Source organism: Podarcis filfolensis (genome assembly GCF_964270895.1).
Source record: "Podarcis filfolensis genome assembly, chromosome: 7".
Taxonomy (NCBI): Eukaryota; Metazoa; Chordata; class Lepidosauria; order Squamata; family Lacertidae; genus Podarcis; species Podarcis filfolensis.
This window is the reverse complement of record NC_139603.1, coordinates 40663500-40676418: the sequence shown is the minus strand read 5'-3', so window position 1 is coordinate 40676418 and position 12919 is coordinate 40663500. Positions and strand designations below refer to the sequence as shown.

At 42.0% G+C, this 12919-nt stretch overlaps 1 long non-coding RNA gene across 1 annotated transcript in view; it reads left to right on the top strand.

The window, feature by feature from the left end:
• Positions 1 to 6065: 6065 nt before the first annotated feature.
• Positions 6066 to 12919, top strand: part of LOC310766472 — a 34791-nt gene continuing 27937 nt past the window's right edge. Inside the window, exons 1-2 of the long non-coding RNA XR_014550180.1 lie at positions 6066 to 6182; positions 6919 to 7073. This is a non-coding gene — a long non-coding RNA (uncharacterized lncRNA). The remainder of the gene's footprint in view (positions 6183 to 6918; positions 7074 to 12919) is intronic.

The following is a 12919-nucleotide window of genomic DNA, read 5'->3' as shown; positions in this document are numbered from 1 at the left end:
CAGAACAAGATGCATGCACACAATGTGATGTCCACCTCTTGTCTCCTCCTATGCACCCCCTAAACCTGTTCCAGAGTAGATTTTCGCCCCCTTTTTATTTATTCATAAATATGCATAAAGCTGAATGCACAGAAGTTAATTGTGTGTAAGCTGTGGGTTTACTGTATACAACTCTGAGTATACAACTCTAACAATCTTCTTAATGCAATTGAAAACCAAACATGGCCGAGGTTTTTTGCTTACTTTTTGAAACTAATTATCTGGTGATAACTGAGAATGATCTCGGCACCACCCACAGCTCAGCTAATTTCAGCGTTTCCCCCCACTATATTGTGAGGGATTTACAGGAAAGCAGCAGCACTTTGTCTTCTTGACAGCAAAGGTTAGGCTGACCATTAGAATAGCAGCCAAGAGATGTTCCAGGAACAACTTTAACATTTCCCCCTCTAAGACCAAGAGACAAAAAAACTCAGCACTGACTTGAAATGCATTCATTGCCTTGGATTTCTGTAGCATGCATGAGAGCAATTTCTTTAGTGACATTAATTTGGAAGGGATTCCAAATCTAGGAAAGAAATACACACAGAACACACACATACACTGTAGGTTCATTGAATCCTGACTGCTTAAATTCTTGCCAGACTTGATCTTATGAATATGGCGGGGATGGTGTGGGGGCAGAAATTTGGTTCAGTTTGCATTTAGTGTGAACCTACTTAGATGCACTTTGGTCTGCAGCACCCAGTGATCTGATTGTCAGAGCTTGCAAAGCCAGGCACACAGTGCTTTGCACAGGGTTTGGCAGGGGCTGACACCCACCAAATGTCCTAGTAGTCCAAATGGGGAGGCTGATGGGCCAAGTTTAACCCATAGATCAGAGTTCCCCACCCCTGCTCTACAGCATCAGGAAACCTCCTAAGGCAAATGTTTCACTCAAGTGGTCCTTGATGGCTTCCAAATTTCTGTATGTCTACTTCAGTCCAAGTAGATGGACATGATTCAAGATAAACAATGTCTTGGGCCAAATGGGGAGGGCTAGTCACCCACATGAGATCAGAGGATTTGCAACGCTGCCTTACAAATTGGAACTGGGGCTGTACAGCAGCAACAACAGTCAGTTGGAAGCAGTGGTGGAGCCAATCTGGCACTCCTACTGGTGCCTCCACACAGCCCCAAACTCACCTCTGCCCTTTTCTACCCCAGCACCAACCAGGTAAGGTGCAGCAATGCCACTGTTGGGAGTGTGGCTCCGCTCTACTACACCAGCTACTACTGCATGTGCTACACACATGAAATTGGTGTATTCACAGCTAGTTCAGACAGCAAAGCTAAAATTGATCAAAAACTATGTTCAGCCACACCCAGATTGGGTTTAGGGTTGTTAAAAGCCCGAGTGATACATTATGCACTAATAGGCAACTTAGCTCTAAATGTTTGTTCTCATATATCTGCCTGAAACACAGTTATTGCATCCTCACAATGCTGGAAGTATGGCATGATTTATAAGGCTGCTTTTTGCATTTGATAAATTGGGCCTTAATCCTTTTTTGCTGGTACAAATTTGAAAAAAACCACACCAACCCTCTTCATGATTTGCTTGCGAGTTCAGAATTTCCTTGCTGAGGATAAAAACAAACAAACAGATCTCCCAGTCCTTTCCTTAGCTTGCATTGATTTTTGACTAATTTAATATGATGTAAGCTGTTGTTTGTAAATAATTGCCAGCTAATGAACTTCATTATTTCTTACATTGTGCTGCAGAGGATGCAACCTTTAAGCATGGTGTCAGAAGTGGCAAATAGCTGCTATTTTAAATACTAACCCACCATAAGCTTTAAAAACCTGGCAGATATTTGAAATACACTTCAACAAAGAGCTATAATTGTCTGTTTCTTTTCTCTAGGTGTTCATTACTGCCTGTGATTTTAATCCACGGTGTGTGGGAGATGATAGTGTCCAAGATTTAAATTGTGTACATACTTTTTCTGAGTGAGATCTGTTCCTGGACAGAATGCAATGCATCACTTCATCCACTGCAATTCTCACATAATGCTGAGGTCAAAATCTGAAAGAGATTTTTCGGCTCACAGCTCATGCTAAATTCTAAGCTATGCCACAGAGGAGAAATTGTTGGCTTTCTTTTAAATCTTAGCTACAAATAGAGAGTAACAACTTCAAAAGTTACTGGTGTAGAAATTATTTCTTTCTTTCTTCTTCTCTTAAAAAAACCCCTTCTAAATGTACCAGAAGGAATTAAGCTTGAATGGTTGGGATGGCTGCAACTAGAGCTGTGCATAGCCCCAGTGATCCAATCCAGAGCCCAGTCTGAGACTTCAGATTAGTCCCAATCTGGGCCGATCCAACCCAGATCAGAGTGCTGAGTTGATTCAAGGGCAAATCCTAATATTTTATTAGAGTTTGAAACCTCTCCCTTCCCAACTCCACTGCAAAGAGCAGAACTGAACCTTCTGTTCACCAGCTGGAAACATGCTGGTGAAGCAGACCCCAGCAGAATTGAACTCTCCTCCCATTAGCTGGCTGCAGGGGTATCCTTTGCCAGTGTGTTCCCCACAGAGAGCATCCAGCAGGACTAAACTCAGGATTAAATCTTAAATCCTGCTGTCTGCAGTAGAGTCAAAGACAAGGAGAAGAGAAGGAAACACATCTCCTTATTCTCCCACCCTCTACTGACCATATGTTTGATTGTTTTGTGAGGTCTCCAAGCAACTATTAGCATCCTTAACAAACTACAGTTCCCAGGATTATGTTGGGGGATCCATGGTTGTTAAAGTGGTGTAATAGTGCTTTAAATGTAAGGTGCAGATGTGGCCAAAGGCGGAGCTCATACAAGAATCCAAAGAGCTGTGCAACTAGTTCCATACATCCAATATGACTTCAGACTTGGGTTTCTTAAACAGAAAACTGCCTTTGTAACCAAGGAACATTTCAAAAGCAGTGCGTGATACACCTTGATAATTCAAGAGCAGATGAAACCCAGCTCTACCTCTCTTTCAAATCAGAGCCAGTGAAGGTGGTGAAGGTCCTGTGTGAGTGTCTGGGGGCAGCTGGAGGATGGATGGTGGCTAACGGATTGAGGGTGAATACTGACAAGACAGAAGTACTGTTCTTGGGGGACAGGGGGCAGGCTGGTGTGGAGGACTCCCTGGTCCTGAATGGGGTAACTGTGCCCCTGAAGGACCAGGTCCGCAGCCTGGGAGTCATTTTGGACTCACAGCTGTCCATGGAGGCACAGGTCAATTTTGTGTCCAGGGCAGCTGTCTACCAGCTCCATCTCGTATGCAGGCTAAGACCCTACCTGCCCGCAAACTATCTTGCCAGAGTGGTGCATGCTCTAGTTATCTCCCATTTGGACTACTGCAATGTGCTGTGCGTGGGGCTACCTATGAAGGTGACTCGGAAAAACGTGTTCTCCTTCATGGAGAGCACGGGTTGCGGTGGGGGCCACCAGGACACTCCAAAGTTGGGGGCGGGCTAATTGTTCGTTGGCCACTGATGTGATTGGGGCTTCCCTTGTTGTTGGGAAGAAGTTAATGTTGCCATTTGTTGATTGACAGCCAGAAATGCTAAAACTCCTTGCACGAGGCTAGGGCTTCCTCTTTTCGATTGTGCATCGGATTGCCTGTCCCCCCCTCCCTAGAATTAGGGTTGTTCGCTTTGACCTTGCTATGCCTGTCATGGGGTCGTCTGCTCTTGGGGCAGGGGCCTGGTAGGAATTTTGTCCATCTGGCTGATTGGCTGTGGCCATTTGGTTTTTGCCTACTGCGTAGCAAATCGTCACAACATAAGGTTGCGGTTAGGCATTGGTTTATGGTTTAGTTGGTTGAGGAGAAATGGTTGAGTGCCTGCCCTTGGTAGGTTGAGTGCCTTCCCCTCTAATGCTGCTGCTGCAAGGGATTCCGTTAAAGGAATTGGGGGCTAACTATTGCTTGTCCACTCTGTCAAGTGGGCTCGGGCCATAGCAATGAGCTCCTGGTTGCATTTGGGGTGAGGGCAGGTTCTCTGCTCCGCGTTACTCCCAAGTGTATTCCCCTATTCTGACTTTCGCATCGTGCGGAATGTCAGTCTGTCCCCCATGGTGGGGGCAGATAGTTGCAACCAATGCCTAAGCAACCACTCACAAATTTGTATTTCAATAAAGTTGTGGCCAAAATTATGCCAAAAATCTTAAACAAAAAATTCTGTGTGATGTGTGAGTTATTGGGGTGGCCCTGGGGACCTTGACACACAACTGCATTTAATCCAGAATGTGGCAGCTAGACTGGTGACTGGGAGTGGCCGCCAAGACCATATAACACGAGTCCTGAGAGATCTGCATTGGCTCCCAGTACATTTTCGTACTGACCTTTAAAGCCCTAAATGGCCTCGGTCCTGTATACTTGAAGGAATGTCTCCACCCCCATCATTCAGCCTAGACACTGAGGTCCAGCGCTGAGGGCCTTCCTCCCTCGCTGCAAGAAGTGAGGTTAAAGGGAACCAGGAAGAGGGCCTTCTCGGTAGTGGCGCCTGTCCTGTGGAACGCCCTCCCAGTTGATGTCAAGGCAATAAGCAACTATCTTACTTTTAAAAGACATCTGAAGGCAGCCCTATTTAGGGAAGTTTTTAATGTTTGATGCTGTATTGTGTTTTTAATATTTGGTTGGAAGCCGCCCAGAGTGGCTGGGGCAGATGGACAGGGTATAAATAATTTACTACTACTACTACTACTACTACTACTACTACTACTACCTGCTCTTGAAGAAAAAAAGTAGTCAAAAATCCCTCTAAAACAGCATTAGGCAGAATCAGTAGTAACTATTTACAATAAGCTGAAAAATAAAAAAAGCGATGGAAACCATCAAAATATAATGGAACTCATTTTTTTTTTCATATCTGTAGATCCTATTTTCAATTCATGATGGGAAGAAAAGGTATTTGCCTAGCTATTGTATTGTATTGATCTTTATTACGGCCATTGGCCCATCACACGACAGTTTCCCATACCAACATAATGTACTTAAACCTCCAAATTTAAAACCGCCAAAAACTTACAAACAACAGACAAGAACCAAAGCAAAACAAAAAACAAAGGACCAACATCATACATTACAATAAATTTGTAACATAAATATCACCCTCTGCTTATAAATTAGTAAAAGACATCCATGGTGATATCACCTAAATACAACCTAAAACATAGATCATAATTTAAAGGGATTATCCGAGCTGCACAGGAGTCCGTTTCTCTTCTTTCGGGATAGGACGCTGATCAAGAATCTGGCAACCATGAGTGATCTTAGGGGGTCATCATCATTTAATAGATATCTCAGTTTGGCTTCATTCGTATCATCGGCAATTCCCTTTAGATATTGAGCGAGAAACTTGCTCCTGATTTGCCTAGCTATGTGGTGATTAACTGGTTGTAGCGATTTACAATTTACCCTACACCACCTTGTCAGTTAGGTTACTGTTCTGAAACCTCAAGTGATGGATGGATGGATCAGAACTGGAGTAGACAATGTGGCACCCTCCAAATGTTGAACTACAATTCCCATTACTCCTGACAGTTGACTACGCTAGCTGGGCCTGATCAGCAGTTGCAGTCGAACAAAATCTGGAGGGCACCAGGTTGCCTATCCTTCGACTAGACAATGGTTGGGCAATTTTATCAGAAGCAGACAAAAAGAATTGCCTGACAAAAGTATGGGCTGCGTGTTTCAAAAATGAAATGAATGGTATGTGTCAAAAATGACAAATAAGGTCATTAAAATATATTTTCAGACTGATTAAAATATACTGTTTAATGCACTGTTACTACTTGCCCTCAGGGAATATCTACCAAAATTTTGAACAAGGAGAAATAAGTATCTGGCTTTTAAATTGAAATAGAAGAGAGATGCAAATTATGAATAATTTGTTTCTGCTATAAGTCTTGTTCCCTTGGAGCAGCTGGGCCAAATGTTTGGGTGGCAGTGTGTGTGTGTGTGTGTGTGTGTGTGTGTGTGTGTGTGTAGATTTTGCATCCAGGATCATTCTTTTGTTGAAAGGCACTGACCTTACAACTCTTTCTTATTTTCCCCATTTATCATGTTAGTGAAACCAATCATTTAACTACCTGGATCATGTTTAGAACACTCAGCCATATCCAAGTCATGTCCAGGTTTCCATCCGAATGGAATTTACAGGTAACAAGCAAAAACCACCTTAACCAGTTATACAGATTTATAATTACATAGTACATAATTATGTTATTATTAACGATTATGTTTCTATCCCACCTTTCCTCAAAGAGCTCAATATGGTGCACAAAGCTCTTCTCCCAGTTTTAACACCACAACACCCTTGGGAGGTAGCTAAAGGTGAGAGATGGTGACTGACCCAAGATCACCTAGTGAGCAGAGAGGAGATTCCAACCCTGGTCTCAGAAGCCTAGGACAATGCTCCAAGCACTACGCCACATTGGCTCTGTAGCAGAGTATGCAGTACTTAGCTTGTAGCATTGTTTCTCTATATAAGGACAGTCAAAGGAAGATGCTCAACCTTTAGTTTTAATCTGATTCCAGTATACAAATTTCATGCCAAATTATTACATAATTTAGTTCTTTTCAATCTTGAAATACCATAAACAGATTTAGAGTCTACTAAGAACAAATATACAGAGTAGAGAAGCATCAGAAAGTTGAGGTTTCCTTCCCAGTTTTGTTTCCTATCAAGCGATCTACTTCTCTTATTTTTTTTACAAGGTGTGGAAAGGTTTTTCTTAAAATGACTTATTGACTGCTGCAGGGAATGCCTGAGGCAGGGAAACATAAATAAGAAAAGAAAAAGAAACAAAACAAAACAATTACTAAAAGCTTTAGAGCAGTTCCAAGCTTATGCAATGGGGGAATTTTTTTTTTATTTTTTGCTTGCTCTGTGCAGGTCTTTCTAATGCTACCCCAGTAGGCCATTGCATTGCATTTCCACATTTCAGACAGTTCTTCCAGGAAGATATTGACATATGGAATTTTAGAATGGCATTGCAATGAAACACAACTGCCAAAGCATAAAGATCCCAGAAGCTTCCATTCTAGATGGTAAGGGTTGAGTGAAAATCACAGTATTCCGTAGTGTGTATGATATTCAAAGTATTGTTGTGAGTTTGGGGGTCAGTCTGCACAATGCCTTGAGTCCTTTCTAGTTCTTCAGATCCTGTACCCGTGGGGGTAGAATGTATAAGAGCAAGTTTGCCAAAGCAGTTCCTTTATTAAGTCAATGACATTGACTAGCTAGTTAAGCACCACAATTAGGATAAACAAATAACTTGCTATGTGCCACAGAACAAATGGATTAGTCTCTCCCACCCTCCTCATCTAGCTGTTATGTAGGAGTTGTGTGAGCCAGAAGCAAGGGAGAGAGACATGTTTGCTCTGTACTGGGCTTTGAGGATCACACAGAAACCAAATGGGGATGCAAGATCTTTGGAGATATTAATATTGTGAGCCCCTTCATCCTATGGTCAAGTTATATATGCGCATGTAAATAAAACCATATATCCTAAAGACACCATAATCTCCACTGACCTTCATTCCAAGGAAACTGAATCCTGGGTAAATGCCAGGATTTACATTCTATCACCGATTGGAGTGAGATTCGGGTGGTGTATACCAATATGTTCTGATTTACAATAAACCATGGACTAGAACACGAATAGGACTTACTGTACTACAAATAATGGAGTAGAACAGGGATTTTCATTGGACTCCAACTCCCATCAACCCCAGCCAGCAAAGCCATATCATCAGGGATGATGGAAGCTGTAATCTAGAAACATCTGAAGAGCTACCGGAACAGAACATGTCCCTGGAACAGTAGAAAGAACAGTGAAATTTGTATGTCATTGAGTTGTACGCAGCCTTGACTCAGCCTTAGGAAAGTCAGGTTGCTAGTTCACAACAACAGCAACAGCAGAAAGAACAAATGTAAAACTATTTTTGAATCCAAGAGGAAGGGGACATCTGCCTAGCCAACCAAAGCAGCCGAATCAACCCTAGCGACCAATGGGGTGACAGATGTCACAACCAGATTGCCCTCACATCAATCTCAAATGGTCTCAACTTCAAGCAAACTGAAGGGAAATGAAATTAATGGACATGGAGCCTCTATTGCAGACCACTGTGTGCCCCTGAAGATTACAAGAAGCAACCTGAGAATTTGATTTAGCTCAAATATTTTTAGATGGCTTGGGGACTACCACACAAGAATGACTACAGGGAAAGCATTATCCCCCAATGAACAAGTCAGCAAATACTGTAACCAGGCTTTCCTCAGGGATTGCTTTCAAGGCCTTGTTATGTTGAAATACCTGTATCAAATGTTCTTGGCTTGCAGTTACAGCATACTCAGGTGCATTTTTTATGTGTCTGATACCACTGGGATGCCAGTAAGTCCTATTTAGAGGAGTTCAAGGACACACATCAGCAGAGTTTTATATATCTTCAGCGTGTCTCTGAATACCAGTTGCTGGGAATCATTGGGGACTTGGGCATGCATCTTTGGCCAGCTTTGTTATGCAGCGTTGGAAACTTTGTTTGGCAAAGCTCTCATATTCTCTGTTGCGTCTTACCTGGTCTCAGTATATTCTTTTCTAAGCTAAGCATCCATTCCTCACTCACACCATTCACAGCTGATTCATTGTGTTAAAGGCTGGTATACATTTGGGGACAATATTGTAGGAATGTAAATGCAGTATATAAAGAAAAGGTGTAGAGTTATCCTTAGAAGCTTGACTGGAAGCATTAAAAGTCTCTTATAAAGAACATATTGCAGCAACAGAAATCATTCACTTTGTAATTTAAGGTTAAATATGATGTTCGTAGATCAGTTGACCAAAAGGGGTGGTGGAAGTGGAGGAGATGTTGATAGCAAGCAAGCTGAGTGGCACAATTATTATTTATTAAAATATTTATAGACTGCACTTTTTGTAAAATACAGCAAGCAAGATTACAATAAGATAAATAAAAAAGCATCAGTAGAAACATCAATAAATACTGGTTGCTAAAAGAAATTCAAACTGCAAAGGCCTATCTGAATAACACCACTTTTAGGAGACATTTTAAAGAAAGCAGGAACAACTCCTACCAGACATTTGCTTGAAAGAGGTTTCACAGGGCAGGGCCCTCTTTCCTGAAACCTTGGCCCTGGTAAAAACTGATTGAACCTCATGGGCATGAGCAACCACAAGCAGTGCTCCATCAGAGGCTCTCAATGATGGAGGCAGAGCATAAGGAATCAAGCAATCCTTAAGCTACTTCAGGCCCAAGCTCTGCCTCACACCTGCCTCACAAGAGGCAGCACCCAATGGGCATCCTACTCATGCCACACCTCCACCAACAGCAATGGCGCTGGCCTCTGGAAAGATCTTACCAAAATCCTGCAATATCACACCAGAAACTGCTGTTGTTGACACCAGTTCACGGGCAGTGCCATGCAACCCACTAAGGGAGGCAGTAGCAGCAGCAGCATGGCAGCATGACCCCTCAGGTGCATCACCCCACCTACTGCCACAGCAGTCTTCTACCTCATTTTGTTGAATTTATAGATGATACCTGATTTTTTAAAAAAGTGAATGCAAGAGAAGAAAAATGAACACACATACACTCCATCATACCTTGCTGCATTCTATTCTTATGGGCATTTCCCATTCTCCTGTCCCTTGACCAGCTGATGTCTAATATCAAAGCCAGAATATGAAAAAGATTCCTGCAACCATGGAGAATAATGGGAAATAAATTGGTCAAGTGCTGTTACCATGATAGTTACAATTTTCAGATGATGATGCTTGCCTATCCAGATCATGCAATAAATGGGACATGTTGGATATTAAGTCCATATTAACTGTACACACTCTTAGATGTGTATTATAAAATGTAATTTCAGCACAATTCTGTGGAATCTGGCCATTAGAACCAGATTCACGATCACTGTTTTAGAATGCATGTATGAATACTAATGCAGAATAAAATCTGACTGATGTTTAGACTTCTATGCAGATTGATTTTTCCCCCAAAGCAGTTTTTCTTCTGAAACACAGGAACATAAATGCTTCAGAGCAAATTAAGCTCAGGCTAATGTAACTTAGCTATTGACGTAGCCCTAAGCTGTGACACATTCAGCAGCCGAATTAGCTTGGGTTGGTATTGTAAGGGTAAAATTATGCATACATTTGAGATCTTGGGTGTATGGGGTGTTAGAGGAGGGGCAGTACCTCTGGTGGGGGGACACATTCTGCTCCTTCTGGGGTAGTTTGTCCACCTTTGGTTGCCACCATGCACTCAGCTCTCACCCGTGGCTCCTGGCAGCTGACTGGCCACACACTGGGAATAGCTTTGACTGGCTGGTTAAACCAGGTGGTGGTAGCCAATGGGTCTTAAACCCTCAATGAGTTAGGGTCTTGTGGTTTTTGTTTTAGCTGTAAGTTGTTCAGTAAAAATATGGCACATCAATCCTACAAGAAACAGGTTCAAAAGACTGGAAGGACATTGGAGCAATTCTGTCTTCATATGAAATAAATATTGACCATTTAAGAAATGATTAGACCTTAAGAGAACTTGAATTGCACTTATCTAAAGGAAAAGCTATTGATAATATTAACCAGCAGAAAATTAGGCAAGAAGAACAATACTGGCAATAAATCTTAGAACCTCAAGCACCTTATAAATATTCCCCTAATATAAAGCGTCTTAATGTCATTTTCACCAATATGTACACACCTGCATTTTTAATATTTTTGCCCATTACTTGGCTGGCACAATTTGTAGAAATTCAAATTTCAAAGGATGGCTGCATTTCGGTGCAAATTAAGCAAGTTCTCCTTTAAATGTAACCTGAATTGAATTTGTCCCCTGTCTATAGTGGAGTCCTCTAGTGGTGCAGAAAAAGAAGAGCGTTCTATAGGAGAGATATCTAAAGAGGAAAGTGGGGGGACTAGCAAATAGAACTGCAGATACATCTATGGATGGCCAAATGGGTGGGGGCAGCCAGATACTGAATGCTGAGAACAGAATGTGCTGGAAAGAAAGAAAGGAAAGAAAGCATTTGGAAAAGCTAGTAATAGCCCAGAGGAAGTACATGTTATGGGGCACAGACAGAAGGGGATTAGAGAGATGTTAGGAAAACACTGGTGTAATTGAAAGGGGAGAAATACTTCTCTGTTACAACCTTCTTAAACTAGAAGGACAGACCCTCCAAGCGTTCTTATTTTCCAGGGACAGTCCTGGATTTACAGAAGCCATCCCAGTTTCTGATTTGATCCTGGAATGTCCTGCTATTCATTAGGATGTCCATATTTTCATTGGAGAAATGTCAGAGTGTATGGCGTTATCCAACACCCGAGCCATGTGAAGGTAACCCTGTATAAGGAAATTCTTTATGTTTAATGTTTTATTGTGTTTTTATATATGTTGGAAGCCACCCAGAATGGCTAGGACAACCCAATAAGATGGGCAGAGTATAAATAGTAAAATTATTACTATAGAATAAAAAAGGTAAAGGACCCCTGACAGTTAAGTTCAGTCATGAACGACTCTGGGCTTGCGGCACTCATCTCGCTTTATTGGCTGAGGGAGCCGACATTTGTCCAAAGTTTTTCTGGGTCCTGTGGCCAACGTGACTAAGCCACTTCTGGCAAAACCAGAGCAGTGCATGGAAATGCTGTTTACCTTCCCGCCGGAGTGATACCTATTTATCTACTTGCACTTGGACATGCTTTTGAACTGCTAGGTTGGCAGGAGCTGGGACCAAGCAACAGGAGCTCACCTTGTCACGGGGATCCGAACTGTGACCTTCCGATCAGCAAGCCCAAAGCTCAGTGGTTTAGACCACAACGCCGCCCGCGTCCCTCTACTACAGAATAGGACGTCCCAATTTTCATTGGATAAAAGTTGGAGGGTACGGAAGGAATGAAATGTGAGCTCAAAGGTGATCTCAGCTGTTCCCGTCCCCAATTTGATCACACCTTTGGACTACATCATGCATCTCCCAAATATGAAGATAATGAATGAAGCCTTGGATTCCCTGGTGTCAGTTCAGCAACATAGATAAGGAGATAGGAATCTCTATTTTAGTGCTATCCAGTATATCCTTGCATCATGATCCTTTACTTTTCCTAGTGAAGAAAGGTTCAAATGCACAGCCTGCTCTCTGTACACACACTGGCACACACTAAAGTGCTTGAGCAAATAATTGGCTGAATAGGGACCTCCAGTATTATTCTAAATGTCATAGGCCTTGCGATCTGAAATAAGTGTCTTTAGTCCAAAGAGTTCTTTGCAACGATCAAACAACAAGCCTTTTGGGCTGTTGTGAGCAGCCCAAACGTAACACAGGCAGCATATTAGGGTGGTCAAACATCATTGTGCATAGGAAGAGATGATGCAGTCATTTTAAACTGAGTTTTTTGAACTAAATAGCTGATGGCAATGAAGTTGCTCATCTTTTGAAAGCGGGAAGGCGTGTGTATAAATAACACCATATCTTCACCATTTATTATGCCTGTTTGACATATGCACACTGGAAGACTAATTGCACGTTCAACTCCCCTATGGCAACATCTGAAAGTGTTATAAATTAATAACTCACAAATTGTCATACAAATTAAAAGCAATCATACACGTTAGTCTCTTGACTTATAGCTGGACTTTGCAAGCTCTACTCATTGTCAGTTATGATAATCCTCAGTAAGTCTTCCTGTTTAATTACTAACCCTCTTGTATGCATATGATTTAATAATTCATGCAAACTACCATGCTGTTTGCTGTGATAAAATTTTTATCTGTGCACACTGGGAGCAGATGAGGAGAAGTATTCCTGCTCAGTTTATTCTTCCCCAATAGTTCATGACATTTACATCAGTCTCCTGTGATCATTAATATGCCAATCCAAC